Source organism: Balaenoptera ricei, chromosome 3 (assembly GCF_028023285.1).
Source record: "Balaenoptera ricei isolate mBalRic1 chromosome 3, mBalRic1.hap2, whole genome shotgun sequence".
Taxonomy (NCBI): domain Eukaryota; kingdom Metazoa; phylum Chordata; class Mammalia; order Artiodactyla; family Balaenopteridae; genus Balaenoptera; species Balaenoptera ricei.
Window position 1 is genome coordinate 104,228,076 of NC_082641.1, and position 23,503 is coordinate 104,251,578.

Here is a 23,503-nt window from a genome sequence, read left to right on the forward strand (position 1 = left end):
CATAATAAAATACCATAGATTGGGTGACTTAAACAACAGAAATTTATTTTTTCACAGTTTTGGAGGCTGGAAGTCCAAGATCAGAGTGCCGGCAAGGTTACGTTCTGGTTCTCTTCCTGGCTTGCAGACGGCTGCCTTCTTGCTGCATCTTCACATGGTGGAGAAAACACCATCTCTCTCTTCCTCTTCTTATAAGGGTACCAGTTCTATTGGATCAGGGCTCCACCTTATGACCTCATCTAACATTAATCACCTCTCTAAAGGTCTGATATCATGTGGAGGATTAGGGCTTCAACATATGGACTTTGTAGGGGGTACGATTCAGTCTATAGCATTGTCCTTCTTGACGAACCTTCTCTGGACCTCCAGCCACCATCTTTTTTCATAACCAACTGTCTCAAATGATAAGTTATAACTCTGTGCAGCATTTCTACACCAGGCATCATGCCTTGAACCCTCTGCAATTCTGTTTGTCTCTCTCAAAAGTCCAATGACATTTCTGTCTTTCTTTTCCTGGTTTTCACACTCTTTAATTTCTCTTTTGCATCCATGCTGCTTTTGCCTGCCTGCTTCTCAAAATTCCTTCCTTTTATTGCTTTCCAAACTCTGTATTTACCATGTTTGTAATAATATCCTTGACCCACTTCTTTCTCTTTCAACTGCTTTGTAAAAACTTTTAGTTTGGAAAATCTCAAAAATACAAAATTAGAGAGAAGAGTACAATAAACCCTCGTGAAACCATCTTATATTATGGCCAACTTTTTTCATTGATATCCTCCATCCCAGGATTGTTTTGAAGCAAATCTCAGACTACATATCATTTTGCACATAAATATTCCAGAATATATTTCTTAAATATAAAGATTTATAAAATCACATCCATAATACTTATTATCACACCTAAAAAGATTACCAGTAATTCTTTAATGTCAACAAATATCCAGAAAGTGTTCAAAATTCCTTGATTGTCTCTTGAATATTTTTTTTCATAGTTAGCTCACTCAAACTAGGACCCAAATACAACCCAAACACTGCAAGCTTGAAATGCCTCTCAAGGGTCTTTTAATCTACAGATACCCCTTTCCCCTGTTTTTTTTTTTTTTTTTTTTTTTCCCCTTGGTATTTCTTTGTTGCAGGCAGCAGGTTATTCATTTTCTGGAGTTTCTCGGGTTGAAATTTTGATTGTATTCCATGGTGTCATCCCTGTAAATTGGTGGCAAGATCTAGAGAGGCTGGATCAGATTCAAGTTCCATTTTTTTTTTTTTCCAAGAATGTTTCAATTTCAGGATGTGAAGCCCATTGCTGTGTGTTTTCCTTGGTCTTCAAAATAGTTTCTTGCTAAGCCTCAATCTCTGGTGCTTAGTTCTTCTGCCCATGTTCTTTTGGAACATTAATATGTTCCCAAGTCTTAACTATCACTTGTAAAAAGTGATGTAGAATATTAGCCTAAAATGATACAGAATGTTAGCACTGAAAGCAAAATTACACATCAGTCAATGTAGGGCTCCTGGACTGATGTTTTCTAATCTAATTCTGGAAGATACTTTGTGAATAAAGAGCCTTTAGTCAAATAATTTTGGGAAAACTTTGAATGAATAAACATAAACAGTTTTCTTTACAATGTAAATATAAAGGAGGAGATGGTAATCAACATTTCCTAAACCTATCTGACTATGGAACTACCCTTCTTATAATGATATTTATCAAAGCTCCTTATAAACAGTGTTCCATGGAACACACTTTGGGAATGCTGGAAAACTGGGTCTCAATGAAGGCAAGTCTAGGGTTCTATCCTCTAGACCATGTTTACAATCTAGTAAGCAAATACTTTGTCTTACTTAACTGCTTTGTACTGAATAGGTCTTAATTTACTCAGAAAAAGAGAATCTCCCGCCCTCACCTGAGTTTGAGCCCATTTTTTTCGAGCAGCATACTTACTGCTTTGTTCCTTGGAATACGTTGTCACCAAAACACAGCAGTGAAATCAACTTCATCTCTCTGCTAGATGTCCTTAGCATCTCTTTTTCCCTTCTTGTGCTGATAGAATGTCCACTTTTTAGCAATAGACTCCCAGAATAAAAACTCTATTTCCCAGCATGGTAGCCATTGTCTCTCAGTGTATAGTGCTATTGAGGGCAGGCATTCAAATTGGTTGTTAGAAAGCTGAAGGAATGTCTTATTAGCAAAATGAAAGATATTAACTCTTGAGTAATTCCCAGCAACAGAAATGGGCTCATGTTTGATTGCAGTTTGAATCCTTTTAACCTGTGGTACTCTTGTTTCCTTCATTCCTTGAGTTAACATTGATCAAATACACTTTGGGCTGCTCTTTGGGCTGTGTTTACAACAAAGGTCGGTCATGGTTCCAGCTCTGGGAGGGCCTCAATGTGGTGGGTGACATAAGTCACACAAACAGATCATTATAACCCAGGATGAGTTTTACAGTGATGCTTTATGAAGGATGCTAGGGGAACATATTGACTGTTCCATTCTCATTAACCTTGTCACTTACAAGCCATTTTAAGTTCTCCGGGCTTGGGACAATGTTTCCTATCTTTCTTCAGCATGGAATAGCACTTGGGAATACAGTCAGTGTTGACAAAATTCTTACTGAAAAATCTACCTACATCTGTGTTTCAGAAACCACACATTCTAGCCTTGTGATCTGGTGAACATTCAGCATTCTCATCTTGTTTTCCTTCCTTTGTTAGGGAGAAATCTCACAGACATAAACCAGGTGAATTTTACAGTGTGGTTAGATGGCATCAAGTTTGAGAGGAACAAAAACACCATTGTGGCCACCTGCCAAAATGCCCTTCGTGACCATCAAAGCCAGACACTGTCATGCGAGGTCTCTTGCACATCTGGAATCAATTTCTTTTGTGATGTGTGTGTTTTCTATGCAAAGAAAGTTCTAGATTTAGGAAAGTTGGAATGAGAAATTTTAAATCTCATCAGGAAAAATTACTCACAGTTAAGAGGTCCTTTGCTTCAGCTTGAGTCAAATGAAAAGTTCACAAATGGTCAGTGAAGCTGCTTATTGACTCTTATGACTTCTGCAGTCAAGTCATGGAATGATGCTTTTCAGCTCCCCATAGAAATCACCCTCTAAAGTTAGATCAGAGCAAAACCCTCTAACTGGCCAATAGAGCCCAAATGATTTTCATTTCACATATGGAAAGCAATTTATTATGTCAAATGACAGAAGTTTATCTTTGGATCCAACACCAGATAAAAATGTTGATATTAAAGTGGCAGCCAGTAAAAACAACTCTGATTTTATCTTGCATAAATTAAAGCTCCTTCTTTTAACAAAAACTAAAGGATTAAAATTTTTTCCTTATTAATATTTCTAAAAAACTATAAACCTTCTGCAGGCTCCAATATATAGAGATATATTTACATACACGTTCACACCTACAGAACTCACCTATCCCCAGATTGGCTTATGTGTATACAACCAACTGCTTACATACTGTGCCCAAAGGCTTATATTTAGGAATAAAAGTGGGTCCTAGTGGATTGTACTGAGCAGGGAAATTCTAGGTGGGTGTTTTGGGTCTTTGCTGTTGATATAGGAGCCTAGCTGTATTTTAAAGCTGACCTAAATAAAAGGAATTAAACTTATTCGACCTTTTCAGTGAAGGGAGAACAGGATCTTTAATGACAGGTTTACTCTTTGGACTAGTATTCTGTGGAAGGAATAGTTAATAATAAATGGAAATGGAGGTTAGAATATTATGAGTTTACTCCGTGGAACAAGTCATTTCTTTCTGGGACTGATAAAATTTCACTGATTCATTTTCTTTTTGTTTTGCCTTAGAGATTTGGTACTAGCTACTATATTTCTTTTTCTTAGCCACAGACAAATGGGCCTGAACCACATTATCACTATTTTTTGTTTCTCTTCTCTTTTTTTATCAACAACTCACATTTTCATGAAATCAACAATATTAACAGTAACCATTTTGGGGGTGATAAAGTACCTTACTTTGACATGTACTATCTTACTGCAAGCGAGCTTCACAATCAGCTTTCAGGGAAAGGAGAGGAAGTAGCAATATCCCTGTTTGACATATGAGAAAACCAAGGCTTAGAGACTCAGTGACTTGCCTAAGGTCTCACCACCCGGACCAAGAATTGCTCAGTCTTAATCCTCAGTCTCAGGTTTCAGATGCTCTTTCCACCATCCCTCATTGCTTTTACTGGGCACCCAGCATGTGGACGTGTAGTGTACACAGCTGGTTATGTGTGGAGTATTCAAGTGAACCTGCTTCAAGGCAACAGGATAATCAGTCAGGATTGACCCAAATAGACATCACTCTCTACCCGCATGAGCAGCAGGTTAGAACGTGGGCAGGGAGCCCAGAATGTGTCTCCTAGCAGGCAGACAGACAGGAATCTCTCTGGAGACTGGCCAGGAGACCAGAAGGTCTCCCAGAGGGTCAAGAGGGCTGCCAGGAGGAATCTGTAATGCTTCCATTTTAGGTTTAAAGGACATTATAGTCACAGCAGGCATATCTCGTGCCCTACATGAGGCTGACACAAATGCACATATATCAGCTTCTGTGTAGATAGATGGTCTCTTGCTGTGAAGGGTGAATCCACAGGCACTTTTCTAGTTTTAACTTTCAGTCAAACCAATCAACATAAACCAGTCCACAGCATATGTGGGATGACAGATACTTCCAGATCTTTGCTGATTGCCCTAGCCGGGTAATTAATTTGGGCATAAGTCATGGTTGGGCTGCTCTGCCACTGCATGTTCAGATTTTTCCCACGGCTGACTGTGGCAGAGGCTGCTAATTGCCTACCCAACATCCATTCTCCCCTCCTTCAGTCATAGAACTCTGGTTTTATAGAGGACAGCCAGGGTACAATTAAAAGACTATTTTCCACAGTTCGCCTTGCAGCTAAGATTGGCTGTATGAGTATGTTTTGACCAGTGAAAGGTTAGCAGAAGTATTCTGTGGGACTTTGGGGATGTTTCCTTAAAGGGAAGTGGCTTGACCTGCCTTCTTGCTGCCTGGATTGTGAGTGTGATGGCTGGAGCTCTAGAAGCCATCTTGTAAGCCTGATGACCAGGGCAACATCCCAGGAATTGAGGAGTGGAGGACAGTAAGGAGCTGGAGCCATTGAAATCTCTGTGGAGTTGCCATGACAGTCCTGGCCTGTTGATCTCCAGACTAATTTTTTGTGTGAGAGACATAAGGTTTTATCTTGTTTAAGCCACGATTATTTGGATGTTTTGTTACATTGTAGTGGGACTTTATGCCAAGTGACACATCGATGGGCACATGATACAGAAGAGATCTAAAAAGTTGTAAAAATGGAGGTGAAAAAGATTTTAAAAATATAAAAGAAGGAGAAAGAGTTTGAGGTGGTCTAATAACAAAACAAAAAACATAAGCAAATCATGTAGTTGGATAACATTCAACTCTGCTGTTTTTCTATTCTTTCTACTCTTTTTTTCTTTGCCCTACTAATTAAGCACCAGTGGCCTGATGGTAGAAATTATACAGAGAGAATAAAGAGTCAAATTACTGGCTTCTAAGGTTTATGTAGACTTTTAAGAGTCTACAGAAAGTCCCATAATATATATTTTAAAGTTACTTAATTTTTTATTATTTACAACTTAAAAGTAGGCAGAGCAGTATAGTAAACCCCTTGTACTCATCACCCCATCTCGACAACCATCAGTCCATGGTTAATCCTGTCCCATCCATACTTCCATTCACTTCTCCATTCTCATTACTTTTTTTTTTTTTTTTGGAAGGCTCTTTTATTTATTTATTTATTTTTATATTTATTTTTTTGGCTGTGTTGGGTCTTCGTTTCTGTGCGAAGGCTTCCTCTAGTTGCGGCAAGCGGGGGCCACTCTTCATCGCGGTGCGCGGGCCTCTTCACTATCGCGGCCTCTCTTGTTGTAGAGCACAGGCTCCAGAAGCGCAGTCTCAGTAATTGTGGCTCACGGGCCTAGTTGCTCTGCGGCATGTGGGGTCTTCCCAGACCAGGGCTCGAACCCGTGTCCCCTGCATTAGCAGGCAGATTCTCAACCACTGCGCCACCAGGGAAGCCCTCTCATTACTTTTTAAGTAAACTTTAAATTTTGGAATAATTGTAGGTTTTCAGAAAAGTTACAAAGATAGCACAGAGAATTTCCATATGTATTTTCCTAGTTTCCTCTGTTGTTAATATCTAAAATTACCTGTTACATTTGTCAGCTATTTAATTGGGTGTTTTGGGGATCCTGAGAAGTGATGTCAAAGTCCCAAGACTGAGTGTGTGTGTGTGTGTGTGTGTGTGTGTAAATTTGAGGGAATCTGGGAGCTGCAGACTTTGTGCTTGTTCTTGCAGTGTAGCTCGAGGAACCCTTAATCTCTTATAAGCCTCAAGGTTGGTCTGGCACTGGAGCAGCTGGTATTGGTGTGAGAGCGTAGCCATGAGCAATGCAGGGAGGCCCAAGGACAGCTCCATCTAATCCTGTGCAGAGTGGTGAAAAGGAGGTGGTGTGAATTCCTGGGTCCCTGGGTGGGGCCCAGAAGGGCTGAGAGGACTGGACTGTGGGGCTGGAGGAGCCTTTGTGGTTGGACAAGAATGTAGAGAACATCTCACATCCAGATGGGCAACCTATAACCAAGCAGAAGCCGGTGGGATGGAAGGTGGCCTGAGAACCAGACACTGGAAATTAGAATACCCTGGCCCAGGGGAGAAAGAGAGGAGTCAAGTAGAGCCTAGCCCTGAATTTGATCAGCTACCACCCAGAAGAGATTAAGTTATTTTCTTTTTCTCTGTACAACTGAAAGAAATTTAGCTCAGGAACTTACATATTCACATACGAGCAGAAAGACTTCATCTTCCCAATATAAGCTTACATCCTAGTAAACTGATTTCCGTTAAATAGATGTGAATTAGGTAAGATTACTGTCCATCCAGGACTGTAAATTTAAATCTCTATATAAATATATAAGTGGCTCAATGTTTGAAAGGAAGGGAGTCAGAGTGACTGTTGGAGCTCATAGCTCTGCCCTCCAGGAAGCAGGAGGAGAATGGGCTGGCTCGACAGCTGCAGTGGGTGGAGGTGGGGGTGCAACAGGAGGGGCTTCCATTTAGGGTTATGACTGCTCCTCCTCTCAAAAATTTTCGTTAAACCAACTACAATGTCTTGTGGCTTTGAATTTGACTGTGCAGTGGTACCAGCCTGAGAAAGAGGATCCTGGTCCTTTCTCTGACCTTGATTAGATGAAAAAGCTCTTAACTGGCATCGTCAGACTTCACCTCCAATTCAGGCTTCACCAAATTCTGATATGGTATGTTAGTCGGGATGTCAGATCACCCTATAACATGCATTGGGAGCAACTGGATTTATTCTCAACTGTTTGCTATAGTCTGAGTGTTATGTGTCCCCTCAAAATTCATATGTTGAAACCTAATCCCCAATGTGATGGCATTCAGAGATGGGGTCTTTGGTAGGTGATTGGATTGTAAGGGTGGAGCCCCTGTGAATGGGATTAGTGACCTTATAAAAGAGGCCCCAGAGGGCTCCCGTGTCCCTTCTGCCATGTGAGGACAGTGCAAGAAGGTGGCCCTCAGCAGACCTTAAATCTGCCAGTGTCTTGATTTTGGACTTCTCAGCCTCCCGAGCTGTGAGAAATAATTGTTTGTTGCTTAAGCTACCCCATCTATGGCATTTTTGTTACAGCAGCTCAAATGGACTAAGACACTGTTACTTGCAACATTCATATGTGTGGATTATCTTTTATTTCTCTAGGTTCTATCTCCCTGTCTGTTGAATGAAGGGAATTTGGACTAAATATTGGACAGGCTGTACCATGAATGCACAAGTCTCAGTTACTTGCCTTACCCACAGCTGCCATATTAAGTAAAGTAGCCCAGGGGTTTCTTTCTTACACAGATTGCTATAGCTTAGGCCATATTATATATAAGTAAAAGCAAAACCTTTCCCTCAGGTAAGTAGATAACTACTGCTTTACCTGCTTAGCATTCATTCCTCCCTGCTGAGGAAGTTCTTTTCCCTTCACTCTAACTATGGAGGTCTCATTGGACTTGTCACTCTTGTTCCTTGACTATCTGGCCACGGGAATGGTCACATGGTCCAGGCCAACCAATAAGAATCTTTCCTTGAGATTTTTAAATTTTATTTTTTATTCATAACTAGGGGAAGTACTTTCTTCTTTGCTGGCAGAGCTAGAAAGATGTAAGATATTGGTAGTTAGAGTTTCAACCTCAAGGAAAAACCTGGTATGCAGAGAATCACAGAGAAGAGAAACCTAAAGAATCCTGGTTCATCTGAGCTCTAGTTCCTGTTAACTCCCTGCCTTAGACCACCACCTTTCCTATGATTGGGATATGCCTGACAACAAAGCCCTCGTATGGCATCAACTAGATATAACTTACTTTTGTGTATAACCAAAGAGCACCAATTAAACTAGTTAATGGAATTCAAACCAAAGTCAGTCTCACACATAGGCTGAAAATCGTGGAGGAATGTGAAGTGGCTTGGCATAAATTCCTGGCTAATAGACGTGCTCCTTATTGAATGGCAGATTACTGGCCCTACTTTCATTTGGGAAAAATAAATTCTAGATAAATGAAAAAGGTGGGTCAACTGAGTTCAGGTTCTTTCCACAAACATTTTGAGCAATTGTTCTATTTTTCCATGAAGCCCATTGTGTATCCAAATCCTAGAAGCTCTGTGGCTTAGAAAGACTGTAATAGATGACATTCTTTATGTGTTCTTTTAATAATTCCCAAGTCCAAAGGTAATCCACACATGTTGTTTCTGGACAGCTATAAATAACCCAACTAATACAACTAAGATCAGTGATTTCTAAGGGTAGCATCTGAGTCTCCATAAACCTTCTTAAAAGACAAAATTTTGGTATTGGGGGGTCTGAAAATCCCACAGGTAAGTAGAAAATGCATCCCACTTAAGATTCATTTTACTGTATTTTCTTTCAGCTTCCATGATTTTAGGAGAGTTGTCTAGGTGGACATTTGGTATTGATGAGTGGTCAGTGGACTCTGTTAAGGTCAGTGGACTCTGTTAATATACAACTATGCTAAAATCCTGAAATAAATGCTTAGCTTATAAACAGCTATCCACATCTCCAGTTTTACCAGGTTAAAATATCTACTATCCATCTGGCTTTTTCCTTCCAGAAATAGATGTCAGACATTGAACTTAAAATAGTTTTTGGTCATTATGGGACTTAAATATGAAATTTCTTTCTATTTCCCTATTTCTCTCACGCTCTCTCCTATCCTTCTGCTTATAATTTCAGCAGCCCTACATTCCCAACATCAAATGGAGGTTAAGTACTGTGTTATTTAAACAAGATGAGTGTATTTGATAATGAGTGAGTAAGGAAAGTGGAGGAGGAATAAAGCAGAGAGAAACGGCAACTCCCACAGCAGGGCATGAGGTGAAACATCCCAGCAACTCCACATTCATTGGTTTACTCAGTAAAAATACTGCTCTCATAACATTATAATTTGTCTCCCTAAATTTTTATGTTTCCCACCTTGGAAAACAACTCTGTCTAGTATATAATTTCACCCTTTTATTATGACATTTGAGAAAGTAGCCAAAACTGCTTAGGTTTAATTACTCCCATCAAGTTATTTTAGATGTCAGTTTCTACAAGTCATTCACAAATGTGCAGATGGCAGAAACATGTTATTCCAGAATGACCAGACTTGGGTAGAGCTAGAGAAAAATGCTGACTCCCTTCTTCAAGATTTGTGGTGGTGTGAGTATATATCCTGTATGTTTGCTTGAGTGATCTCACTGTATATTTATAGAAGAACCGTCATTTGATTTGTTTTCTGTTTCTTTAAATAATCTGAAAAAATGTGACCTAACTGATTGTTTTTATTCAGGGATCGTAAAATAATGGATGTTCTAATTGTCTTGAATTTACTATTTGCTATTATTACTTTCTTCAAGGTATTATCTTGAACTTGAGTTTGAGATGTTAATCGATTCTTATTCCATGTCCTCCTTTGAATGTGGCAGGTGGAGAAATGGAAATTGCACTGCTTGAAAATCTTTATACTGTAGTGTTCTTAGTTTTGGTAATGGTATACCCCTGGACTGTGTAGGGGTTCAGAATGTACCACATTTGGACATCTCTAGTCACTATCATAAACCTTTAATTACTGTTTAAATATAGACAAGTATTTTTCTTTTTTAAAGAAAAATGTTGTGGGTAAAGAATAAATCAAGCATATGTATTTGAGTGGCTTGAGAATAAAACAGTGAAAAACTCATAAAAGTAAAAAAGTTAGTGTTCTTATGATACTATTAAATCTCATTGCAATAAATCAAATTATTGATATATACTAAATAGGATGTGATTATATACTAAATAGGATGTGAAGGTTCTGAGATTTTTACCTACTTGCAAGCTACTAAGTTATCCTGCTAGTGTCATGGATTTTGGCAGAAAACAAGAGACTCTTGGGTCAGAGACAACGAACTATTATTCACAGCATTAGCACTAGCCAGAGTATAGTATTTGTCTCAGTTCCCTTTGCCCCAATTCCCACAGGGAACACAATGAAGGACAGGTGATGTCTGTACTTAGAGTGGGTTGTTACAACAGGGGAACCCTGAGCTTAGGGAACCAAAATCTTTTATAATGGGCAGTGAGCCTGCCTGAACTTTGCCCTGGAGAGAGACATTATCTTTATTTTACTGGACAACAAACAAACATGCCTTGTGTTCTTAGGAGGGAAACAGTACATCTTCCAAGGCCTTCAACTATACAAACAACCTTGAAAATATAGTCTGGAAAAAAGGCACTCAGTGGCTCTACTCCCAAGATGTGTTGGAACAGGGGAGAACCAAGGATAATTGTCTTACAATGGATGCAGTGTACAAAATTGCAGGTTTCTTTATATCTCTGTAATTGAACTGAACTTAGCTTTGGAATCTCCATCTTTTATGGTGGAAAACAAACTTGTCAAGGTAAACTCAGTCACTTCTAGCTTAAAATATATTTCCATATATTATAAATTTCAGTTAATTTAGAATTCTCATACTGTTTTCTTTCATTCCTCTCAGGAGTAACAGTATAATAGCAAACATATAAAACTGTACTTATACTCATCACATAATATTCTAAGCTCTTCATATAAGTTAATTCATGTAAAGTATACAGTGTTATGGTCTCTACTTAACATGTGTGAAAACTGAGGCACAGGGAAGTCACGTTGCCCAACATCACACAGCTAGTAAGTGACAGAGCTGGGATTCTGACCATGGGGTCTCTTCTATCTGTGCTATATTACCTCTCTGCTTTAACTTCTCTGGGCTCTCTATGCTCCTGGGGATTTATGTGTCATCCATGCCTCTGATCCATATTTAATCCAGTCTCTTCTGGCTTCCACTGGTGTCTCACCCTATGGTAGGTAAGAACCTTCTCGGGCATCTACTGGTATCTACACTTTTATCACATTCCCCAAGATTCTTCTTTTACTCTCTACTGACTGAATGCTTATTTAATTTCAGGTGGAAAATGGTAGGCTGTTAAGTGTCCATTGACAGATGAATGGATAAAGAAGATGTGGCACATATATACAATGGAATATTACTCAGCCATGAAAAGAAACGAAATTGAGTTATTTGTAGTGAGGTGGATGGACCTAGAGTCTGTCATACAGAGTGAAATAAGTCAGAAAGAGAAAAACAAATACCGTATGCTAACACATATGTATGGAATCTAAAAAAAAAAAATGGTTCTGATGAACCTAGGGGCAGGACAGGAATAAAGACGCAGACGTAGAGAATGGACTTGAGGACACGGGGAGGGGGAAGGGTAAGCTGGGACGAAGTGAGAGAGTGGCACTGACATATATACACTACCAAATGTAAAATAGATAGCTAGTGGGAAGCAGCCGCATAGCACAGGGAGATCAGCTCGGTGTTTTGTGGCCACCTAGAGGGGTGGGATAGGGAGTGTGGGAGGGAGACGCAAGAGGGAGGAGATGTATACATATGTATGTATATGTATAGCTGATTCACTTTGTTATCAAGCAGAAACTAACACACCATTGTAAAGCAATTATACTCCAATAAAGATGTAAAAAAAAAAAAGAAAAGAAAATGGTAGGTTCTTATGGCATCACACATTTTCCCTGTTGTGTGATTTAAGGTATAAACACTATGACTGACTTTTTAAGGTTTTGTTTCTTGATATTAAAACCCAAGCTTTTAGAATTGAGAAAAATCTGCCCCCTCTCAATCACTTGACTCTTGCAATTTAACATTATAGCTTTTTAAACTTTCTCCCGCATATATTTACAAAATCTATGCAGCCACTCAATTCACTCCTTTGTTCTGGGGCTCATGTCCTCCCTGTGGGGCAATGACTGTCATACACTCACTGGGTGCTGGGCTACTGGCCACAAGTAAGAGTCAGGAAAGAAAAGTATCCCGATTGCATCTCTAAATTTGTCACCTAATTTACATAAAATGTTCCAGACTCCTAAGAATTTTGACATGTATTTTAGAAAACAATAAGTGTTGGTGACACCAATAATTAAAAACTAGTCTTCAAACAACAAGGTCCTGCTGTAGAGCACAGGGAACTATATTCAATATCCTGTGATAAACCATAATGTAACATAATATAAAAAAGAATGTATATATATGTATAACTGAATCACTTTGCTGTACAGCAGAAATTAACACAACACTGTAAGTCAACTATACTTCAATTAAAAACCCCCCCAAAACAAACAACAATAACAAAAAACTAGTGTTCAATTCCTACGTTCATTGAAGCTAGCTAAATTTAGGAAAATCACTTATGTCAGTTACTCCATTTTATTTTGTTTTATTTTTCTCTGAAAGTCGGGCCAGGACTAGGTTAAGGTGAATGAGGCCGGTCAGTCACTTGTCTTGGGTACAAAATTTAGGGGATACCAAGAAACTGAGTAACCATGATAAATGATATTTTAATGCAATATTTAAAAAGTCAAAATTAATGCAAAAAATTCATGATGAACAAACTATCAAAATGTTAAATAAAACATAATTAGTATTATTGATTTTTCCTTTTGCCCCAGTCTCCACAATGGTGGGGTACAGCATCATTACTGATCCCAGGACTCTTTTTTTCCCTGATAGTCAGTCCTTTAAAAGAGTTCTTAATGTGTGTAGCGGCAGGGACAACAGTGAGAAAGCCTGCAAACACTGATACTTGAGAGCATAAAATCCTTTTCCTTCAAGTTATTTTTGTGGCTTGACTAGTTTCTATTCTTTGTAACTCTGCTTGAGGAGCAAAATGCTGATGGAGCTTTTGCTTGAAATGTGTGTCTGCTTTCTTCATTCTCTGTCTTATAAAATTTAAGCAATTAAAGATGTTTTCTCAGGAGCTTTTCTACCTTCTTATTGTTACATAATAAGTATAGCTTTTTCCCTCCCTCTCCCTGGTAATTAAAAAAAAAAAGCCCTGACCCTTGAAAAGACAGCGATATTTTCATGGTTTTCTTACCAACCTGGCAAAAAACCAACCAACCTAACTATCAACAACATTTTAATACTGGGAGCCAGTGAGGAAGATATATTGGCGACAGTAATGTTGACATTACGTTGTTTCCTCAAAACTAAACCAACCTCAGTGTAGACTAGAAAAGTGGTTTGAAACTTGAAAATGCGTCATCATTTCTTTGCTAAACATGGACCATCTATGAGTATTGAAGGTCTGGGCCAGAGTAAGACCACTGAGGCCAGAAAAAGACAAGGAACAGACAATCAATAGGAAATGACATTTGCCCTCCTGTGGCTTTGACCCCCAGGGCCAAACTTGAGGTCATCTGGAGGTAGGATGGGGGAAGGGGGCAGCAAGAGAACACGTCAGCTGGGAGCCTGGTTCCTGGTGTGATCTTACAAATCTAAAGGGTTCCTGATGCCCAGGCTGACAGGCAGCTGGGTGAAAAGAGGCTCCTCCCACCTCACAGTTGTCATAACAGCCTTTTATTCCAGCATCATCAGGGACTGCTTCTAAGAGCGTTTTGATAGATGGCATTTTCTGCAGTGCTAGTAGTGGGAGGAGGGGGAGAAGAATCTATTTGCTGCACAGGCAGTTTGTGTGATTTGAACAAGACTCCCTCACCCCCTTCAAACCCAGCCCTGTACGACAGAACACACACGCTCGCTTGTTGCCACTCGCCTTATGGCCTCTGGGATTCCTTTCTCTTTAGCTGTGTTTCTCAATCCTTTGCATCTCTCTGAGGCAGAAGTAGCAAAACCAGCAGGAAATGGCAAAGGCATACAAGTCTGGGCTGTTTCTGGAACACACTGAGCTTGTGTCTACACTCTGGAGGTAGAAATTCTGCCTGAAGAAAAATATTCCACTACAGCGCTCTTTCTCTGCTTGCCAAAGCACACAGAAAAGGATCAACTTAAAATGTAGGCACCCAAAAGCCTGACATGTAGATGACCCTGACTAAAATGACTGTTTACAGAGTCAGGATATAGAGGGGTCCTAGGGATGCAAAGAATAGTGCTTTCTTCCACCTCCCCCATTAAGGCATACACAACACATAGCAATGCTCAGGAGTGTTACATAAAGATTTCTGCTTCTTCTTGGGGTGACTCCTCTCCCTTTTCTCCCATTCCTATCAAAGCATTTCAAAGTTTAAAGTAACAGAGACTGAGATTTTTATGAATGTACACTTAATTTGGTCAATATTTAAAAAAATAAATTAGTTGTGAAGTTCAATATTTTTTACTACTTGCAGAAACAGATTTCTTTTAGCACACCTCATGTCTCATCCTCACCCTTTCACATGTTGAGAGACTTTGCCTTGGGAACCTGACCCAGTATCCTCTCCTCTAATATATTCATTCTTATACCCAGGTGATAACAGGGTATGTTATGTGTATATGTGGGCACCATTTTGAGCAAGGTATAGGCAATTTTTGAAAACACACTTTTATACTTTCTACATGGTCTTGCAGAAATAGAAATATCTGCCTGATGAAGAGGGTGGGATGACTGTTCATGTTTTCCTCCAGTTGCTGAGCATGGATGAAGGTTTTTATTGGGCTACTTGGCATACTCTTACCTGACAGATGGAACCAAGTGCATTTTATTCAAGGTACTGGTAGATTTTCTCTTTCTAAGACATGTAGCACAAAGAACAATTTCAAATTCTCCCAGTGAAAATCTGTATGACCCTTTGCAAATGTATCACAAAGGAGTTCCAAGAAAATTACAGGAAATTCATCGAGCATTACTAGCCTAATCACGTGATCATCATCTGCTCAGTATTTTCCTTTTTTTCAGTAGGAGATTGATATTTGTAGTATGATGCTTGCTAGAGCAATAGGTTGGAAAGGAAATCATTTCCTTTCCTATATTTTAAGAATGTTCCCTTTTGGCAGTACATAATCTCTTAAAAATGATCTTGCTTTCAGATAGCTACAAATATATCACTTAGTGCTTTCTGTATGAATGTGGGGCTGATAGATTTAGATACAAGGGAGGGATTGCAGGTTTTTCATTACCATAAATCCCACGTCACATCACCAGCATGATGGAAGCATTTTGATAGATAACATAAACTCATTAATCACCACTCTCTTAAACTAAGTACAGAGAAAGAATTTTAAATGTTCTACATTCCCACATTTGTAAATGCCTCCTCTTTTAAAAATGCCATGCTTTATTAGTTCATGCTGTTTAAGATAGCTGGAGTTAACTCCATGAAAAGAGACTGTGTATTTAGGGAAGAAAGGACTGGAAAGGGGGAGGGGAAAAGGGAAAGGAGGCAAGAAGATTAAATTCCGTCTTAAATCCAAACACGGGCTAGATTGCATGCTTGCATTAATGTCTTTGTCCTCTTCCCAGAGAATGTTGGCAGCCTTCCAGTTTATTAAAACAACAACCCAATGCTGATCTTCTCTCTGTATACACAACTCAAGGATGGATCATTTACTCAGAGCTGTTCGCTGAGGCATAAAAGCAAAAATGCATTTTAGGTGAGGTGGCTTATGACTATTGCGTAAAGCGCTGTGCTGCTGTGTTTCACACAAGTAATCCTGATCATTATTAGGTGTAGAGAGAAAGCCACGTTGTTATTCTAAAAGCAGTAAGCACAAGCCTCGTCCAGGCATTTCATGATGCTGCTTGAGCTTGGGAAGCTGTACTAAATACAGGTATGTGTTTCTCTTACGCAATATTTTTACCTGACAAACAGATGCATCCTGGAATGAGTATTCTCTTACCATTTTTTTTTTCCCTGAAGCAATGCATCACAGAATTTATTTCACGGATGGGTTTTCCTACTTCACTTTAACACTTAGACAGTATCTGTGAATAGACAACTTTCTTGGAATGCATTTAACGATTAAAATGAAGTTTATCTGTTCACACGTTCATTGTCAACATACAAGTGTTTATAAAAGAAAAGTGATGCATGCCCAGGTGTGTATATTAGTGTAAGAACACTGTCGTGCATGTTTCTTTTGTCACATAAAATTATGTAATTCACCCAGCAATTTTCAGGCTTGCAAGTTCTGCTGGGTACCCAAAGGGCAGTGACAAATGTCAGACAAACAGACTTCCTACTAGAAGACCCGTCTCAGGGAGCAGAGGTGGCCTCAGGGACAACAGCCTGTTAAGTGGGCTTTGTTTCCAGGTAGCATTTTGTAAATCCAAATCTTTGATAATGACACAGTATACTGAATGGTGACCCACTGAATGGTTGTTGAACTTTTAAGATATGATTCAGCACACCACGGGGAGAACAGAGGACAATAACATTAAACACCTGATGGTATTTCAAAGCCCATCAGATAGATACACAGATTCCTTTTTCTTTTCAACAAAAGATCGGCAAGGCCTCACGTCTAAAAAAAATAAAATAAAAAAAAAGAAAGAAAGAAAGAAAAAAGACAAAAAATAAAGCCCATTAAGATAAATGGGATGATTTGGTTTTGTCCTGCTTGACTATCATAGGAAAGCCATCTGAATGGGTCACATTACAAACTAGACTCCAGATCAAAGGATAACTACTGCCACGGTGGGTCAAACTGATCTGAACTGTGTCAACCAGATCAGCATGAAATTCTAAACTCTGGGCCAAGAAAACATGTCTCTCTCAAACTGAGACCTGACCACACCAATTAACCAAAGCATTTGCCTCCGCCTCAGAGGAAATCTGAGAGGGTTTCATTGGTCAGATCACTGTATGGACACGCACGAGAGACAGGGATCCTATAACATAGCTTTGATGGTTGGGCTCATGACTAAAATACAACTGTCCACCAGAAAGTCACCCAAGAGCTGCTATTGGGTGAATAAAGAGGTGAGTGAAACGTAGTTTGCACACATGTGATGCTAGTCCAAGAACACTTCATTCACTTGAGGGAAATCAGAGCTTGGGTGACTCTGAATGTGCAGATGATGATAGAGAAGGAAAGTGCGAGTTTGTGTATCAACTTGGCTTAGCCACACTGCCCAGATATTTGGTTAAACATTAATCTGGGTGTTTCTTTGAAGGTGTCTTTTGGGTGTGCTTAAAATTTAAATCAATAGGGCTGAGTAAAGCAGAAAGCCCTCCAAAATGTGGGTCTCATTCAATCAGTTGAAGGTCTTAATAGAACAAAGACTGACCTCCCTGAGTAAGAAGGAATTCTGCCAGCAGACAGCCTTTGAATTCAAACTGTAACTCTTCCTTAGGTCTCCAGCCTGTGGGCTTACTCCATCAGATTTTGCCCTTGCCAAGCTTCCACAATCATATGAGCCAATTCCTTAAAATAAATCTCTATTTCCCTCTATACACATCCTGTTGATTCTGTTTCTCTGGAGAGCCTTGATTAATACTGAGAGGTACATAAATAATGAGAGCTCACAACACTTTGGCATTTGAGAAATGAATTAGCTGGACTCAGTGGTCTCAAAGTTCTGCTCCAGGACTAAGATTCTGGGAGAGCCGATTGACTGGGGTAGTGTGTATAGTGGTTAAGGGCTCCAGCTCTGGAAGGAGACAGATCAGGTTTGGAATTTTGGCTCTGCCACTTACTAGCTCTATCACTGTGCACAAGTTCCTTAGGATTTTTAGGCCTCAGTTTCCATATTTGTAACATGGAACATTACTACGTACCTCTGGGATTTCAGAAAGGAGGTGGATCCAAAAAGAAAGAAGATTTAAAAAATAACAAAAAATGGGCACAGGGGTGTAAACCACAAATGACACCTCAAAATTTCTTTGTGAGAGGAGGTCTGGTTGTGAATCTCAGGTCATCCAAACACAATAGAAGTTCTCCTAAACTTGGAAGATACAAAATCCTCTCAACGCAATGCCTCCACTGGACCTGTCTCACCATAATTTCCCATCATCCACACTGGGGCTGTTGTGGAAATCTTCACGAAGAAACCATGGGATTCTTAGAAAAAATATTGGCTCAAAGGGGAAGAAATGAAGAAACCTGGACAAGATGTTAAGGCTTAAGGACACAGGTTCAGGAGATATTCTGAGAATATTGGCCTGCTTATGGAGTCCTTTAGTCCTAAAGAATTCACCACTCATATTCCATAAATTGGTCATTTTTAAGGATTACCAAATCTCATCTTTCCACAATGAAAATACCTCTTTGAAGTTCAAAGGACTCTTTGATATGAGCTTATCAGAGGGCACTGAGGAATTGACAGTTTTGACTGGGAGATGAAGTATCTTCAGAGAATAGAGTGCTTCGAAGGAGCGGAGGGTCAGCTTGGAGGGGAGAATGGAAAGGGGTGGGTGGGTGCTTAACACAGCTCCAGAGTATGGTGGACATGAGGGTACGAGGAGAAGGGTGTTGGGTGGTAGGAAAGGCCTCCAGAAGGAATGTGGGGAAGGCCAAAACCACTCTCCATTTCCAAATTCTGCCCAGGACCAGCTCTGTACGCTCTTCTTCCTCCTGGCTATAAATGAGTTCTGCTACCAGGCTCTAGGCTGATGATGATACCTATAGCTCTATAGCTCAGATTGGTACAGGTTATAGAGGCTTTGTGGGCCAGCCTGGGACTCTGAACACTACATTATGAATATTCCAATAAAAACAAGTTCTGAGTTCAATACGGACTTATATTTTTGAAAAAAAAGTAGCCTGAAGTGTACTGTGCATGAAAATAAGAATTTACATAACTGAAAAACCAGAAGATTAATTACAAAAGGACACTTCTATGCGGGATTGGATTCATCATAAAATCCTCTTAAGAAGCAAATTTCTTAGACATCCGCCTTCCAATGCAGGGGACGCGGGTTTGATCCCTGGTCGGGGACCTAAGATCCCACTGTGCCTTGGGGCAACTAAGCCCGTACGCCACAACTACTGAGCTTGCGCGCCTCAACACGAGAGCCCGCATGACGCAAACTATAGAGCCCATGTGCCATGGAGCCCATGCGACACAACTAGAGAGAGAAAAACCTGCACGCCACAACTAGAGAGAAGGCTGTACACTGCAACGAAGGATCCCGCATGCCTCAACAAAGATCCTGCGTGCTGCAACTAAGACCCGACGCAGCCAAAAAAATAAAGAAAATAAATAAATAAAAGGAAAAAAGAAAGCATTGGCAAGGATATGGGGAAATTGAAACCTACATACATGGCTGAAGGGAATGTCAAGTGAATCAGTGCTATGAAAAACAGTGTGGAGGTTCCTCAAAGTGTTAAGCGTAGAATTACCCTATGACCAAGGAATTCCACTCCTAAGTATATACCCAAAAGAACGGAAAGCAGGTACTCAAACAAATGCAAGCATACACATATGTATAGCAGCACTATTCACAATGGCCACAGGGTAGAAACAACCCAAATGTCCATTAACAGATGAGTGGATAAATATATTGTGGTATATTCATATTATGAAACATTATTCAGCCATAAAAATGTACACTACAAGGTGGATGAAACTTGACATCATTATGCTAAGTGAAAAGAGCCATACACAAAAAGTCATATGATTCCATTTCAAAGAAGCATCCAGAATATGTAAATCCATAGAGACAGAGTGCAGATTATTGGTTAACAGGGGTTAGGCAGAGGTAGGAATGAGGAATAACTGTTTCACGCGTATGAGATTTTCTTTCAGGGTGATGAAACGCTTTGGTACTAGATAGAGGTAGTGGTTGTACAATATTGTGAATGTATTAGATGCCACTGAATGATTTATTTTACATTATATAAATTTCACCTCAATTTAAAAAAAATCTAAGGTTGGTTGAATGTCCTGGTTATACCAGGCACAGAATTTGAAAAAGAGTTACTCAATCACGTTTCGAGACAGATGGCCATGACTACAAAGAGCCATAGCAAATCTGATGAATTCATCACCTAAGTGAACAAAAGAAAGGATGCCTCCATCCACCCCCTGCCCCCTACCCGCCACCAGAAACCTTGTTTCCACATTTTATTTTGTAGACATCTCTAAATACCTTCCTGGGGTAAAGCAGCTTTGAAACGTGGAGTCACCACCTAACAATGGGCATGTTTCTCCCTCAGCATAGCTTTTCATGTGAAAATCAGACCAGATTTTTTGGCTGACCACTCGCTTCATTCGCTAGCCTTCTCTCATCATGAAACTGCTTATTTGGTTACACTGGGGGCCTGGATGTTTGCTTTTATGTTTGATTTTAACAGGCTCTGCAGGCGTGGAAGGTTTTCTGTGGGAGCCAGTGGCCTAGTTTGAGGCAAATAATAAGCTTTTTACTTAATGCCGTCTCTCTCTTTTCAGCTGCAAACAGTCTCCATCCTTTTTTCTTCCCAGGGCTGGGCAGGGTGAAATGCTACTCTCAGAAACATGAGGGTGTCAAAACCCCCAGTGATTTCGCAGGCTTATGGAACACACGGCAGAGGAGCAATTTAGATGACAAAAAAGAGCCCACTTCAGTCCAGATTTACACTGTGTTCTATTCACCGACACATCAGCAAACATTATAAATGCCTTGCCTGAGTAATGAATGGCTTCTGAGCGAGTTCCTGGGCTGGCAGCAGGTTTGAAATTCTATAGAGTCAGGCAAGGGAGAAGGTGACGAGGGTAGAATTACGGGAAAGGATGAATGACGGGGTGCTGGCTGAACATACTGCTTCACTGTTCTCTCAGTCACTAGACTGAGGAGTCACTGATTTTTGCCTCCAGGACTGTACTTTTATAACTTAAAACAAGCCTCTTTAAACAAATCTGCATCAGGCAATGTGTCAACACTTCATTGGTTTCGATAGAATTAGTTTTCTAAATGTTCTTTTCTGAAGCAATTTTTGTACTTGAAAATGCATTACAAGGAACATTTACTATAACTACAGTACAACGATATAGAATATGACAAGTTGGGTTTTAATCAGTGCAAGCTGCAACGCTGAACACGGTCCACATGGTTCCTCCTCCTCCCCTTCAGCATCAATGTTAATAGACCCAGGAACTTGAGGTTTTTTTCACCGGTATTTGCTGTAAATAATATCCAAGACCTTAATTGTATTTGCCCAGAATGAACTAGGCTAACAGCCTTCGGAAGACGTCTAGGCAGGTTGTGATTTAACAGCCTTATGTAACTTGGGCCCTTTCTGCACCCCATGCCAAATAAACCATAAGACCGTTCTGCTATCTGAGAGATAACACACCAGAGCCTGAACAAAGTAGGGGAAACCACACTCCATTAGACCTGCCCTGGTCAAACTCAAAGCCCAGCTAGAAGCAGCCAAGAGTTACTGAAAATTCAACGTTCCTAATTCTGACACGTTCTGCAAGACCCGCTCTCTTGGTAAGATGTCTATAAATATGAGCAGCATGAGGGCCTGCAAAATGGCAAAATATTTCCTTTATGCGTTCTTCTCATTAATCTCAGGTGTGGTTTGCTTGCCATTAAAAAAAATGTCTTTTTCTCCAAAAGGGAAACTGAAAAAAATAGGGCCTTTCACATGTTCTAATAGTAAGAGCTTGTGGGTCCTACTATAAGAAGCCAGCTGACCTCATTCTACTTCAGTTTCCCCTCTTTCTAAATGTGGCTGGAATAGGGATGAAAGGGCAGCGTCCACTGTGCCTATGATGCATCCAAGTGTGCAAAAGGAGAGCTTTGGTGGCAGGTGAGTCCTACGTTCCCGTGTGCTAGGATGTTCCAGGCGTGTTCTTTCGGACTTGCTGGAAACAGTAAGTAGAGATGATGGCCTCTCTTTTCCTTATTTCTTCTGGGATGTCTCATCTGCTTATCTTCAAGGAATGCAGAGGGTGTAACCAAAAGTGTAGTTTGGGGTCACACATGCCAGGGGCAGGATCCTAGCTTTTCCATGTTGGTTAGTTGTGTACACTTAGACTGATTACTTAAATCCCCTGAGCCTCAGTTTTCTCATCTGTAAAACTGGCACAGGACCTAACTTTTCTGGTTGCTGTGAGGGTTACAGATAATGATGCCAGCTGCCTAGAATAGTAGGTGCTCAATAACTGCTAGCTGTTATTGTTCTTACAATGAGTCCAAAAGGGATATACATTACGCAGACAGCATTTATTAAGAACCAGCTAGCTGCTGGGCACTGTGTGAAGGATGAGATTTGGTCCCTGTCTGAGAGGATCTCACAGCCTTGTTGGGAAAGCAGGCCAAGTAGGAATGTGAATCCTTTCAAAAGTGGTGAGTTCCGTAATCAAGAGAGACACTGCGTCCTTTGGGAGCAGGTGAATCTGGCCTGTTCTACATCAGATTCCTGTAGTGAAAACAGGACTTTTCAACTTGAGGAAGAAAAACATGTAGGGCTTCTTCGAATTAATAGTCTTAAAAAGGACCTTTTCCCACAAATTAGATTCTAGCATATTCAGAGGATTGAATGAGTAGAAATTTCTCCCTGCATTTAATCAATTAGTTTTTAACAAGATTTTACTTTTTTAGAGCAGTTTAGGGTTCACAAAATTGAGAGGAAAGTATAGCAATTTCCCATACAACTTCCCTGCCCCCATACATGCATAACCTCCTCTATTATCAACATCCCCACCAGAGTGGTCCATTTGTTATAATCTATGAACCTACATTGACAGGTCATTATCATTCAGGGTCTATAGTTTACCTTAGGGTTCACTCTTCATGGATGTAGAGTGAAAGGTACATTAAAAAAGAATCCCCTAAATTTGACCCTGATGTTCACTTTATATTCACATACATGGCTCTTTTCTATGACTTTATGTGAAAGAAAGTATAGTTGGCTTTTTGTTGTTTTATTTTTTGCTCATCTGAGAATTTGGCTCATGTGAGCATTTCTCATAAGAAGGCAAAGAGGCTAGTTGCTAGGGTTCAGTGAAAGCACTAGAAAGAGGGGAAAGAAGATCCTCACAAAAATACATGTGGTCTTCAAAACATTACAGTTATCACCCTCTTCTACAGAAATTTTACTTGATTTGATATCTCCGAGTACCAGAGGGCCTGGAATGGGTCAGCTGTCTCCTGATAATTCTGATTATTGCCTTAAGAACTTTTGATCACTAAATACCCCTGACTCTTCCT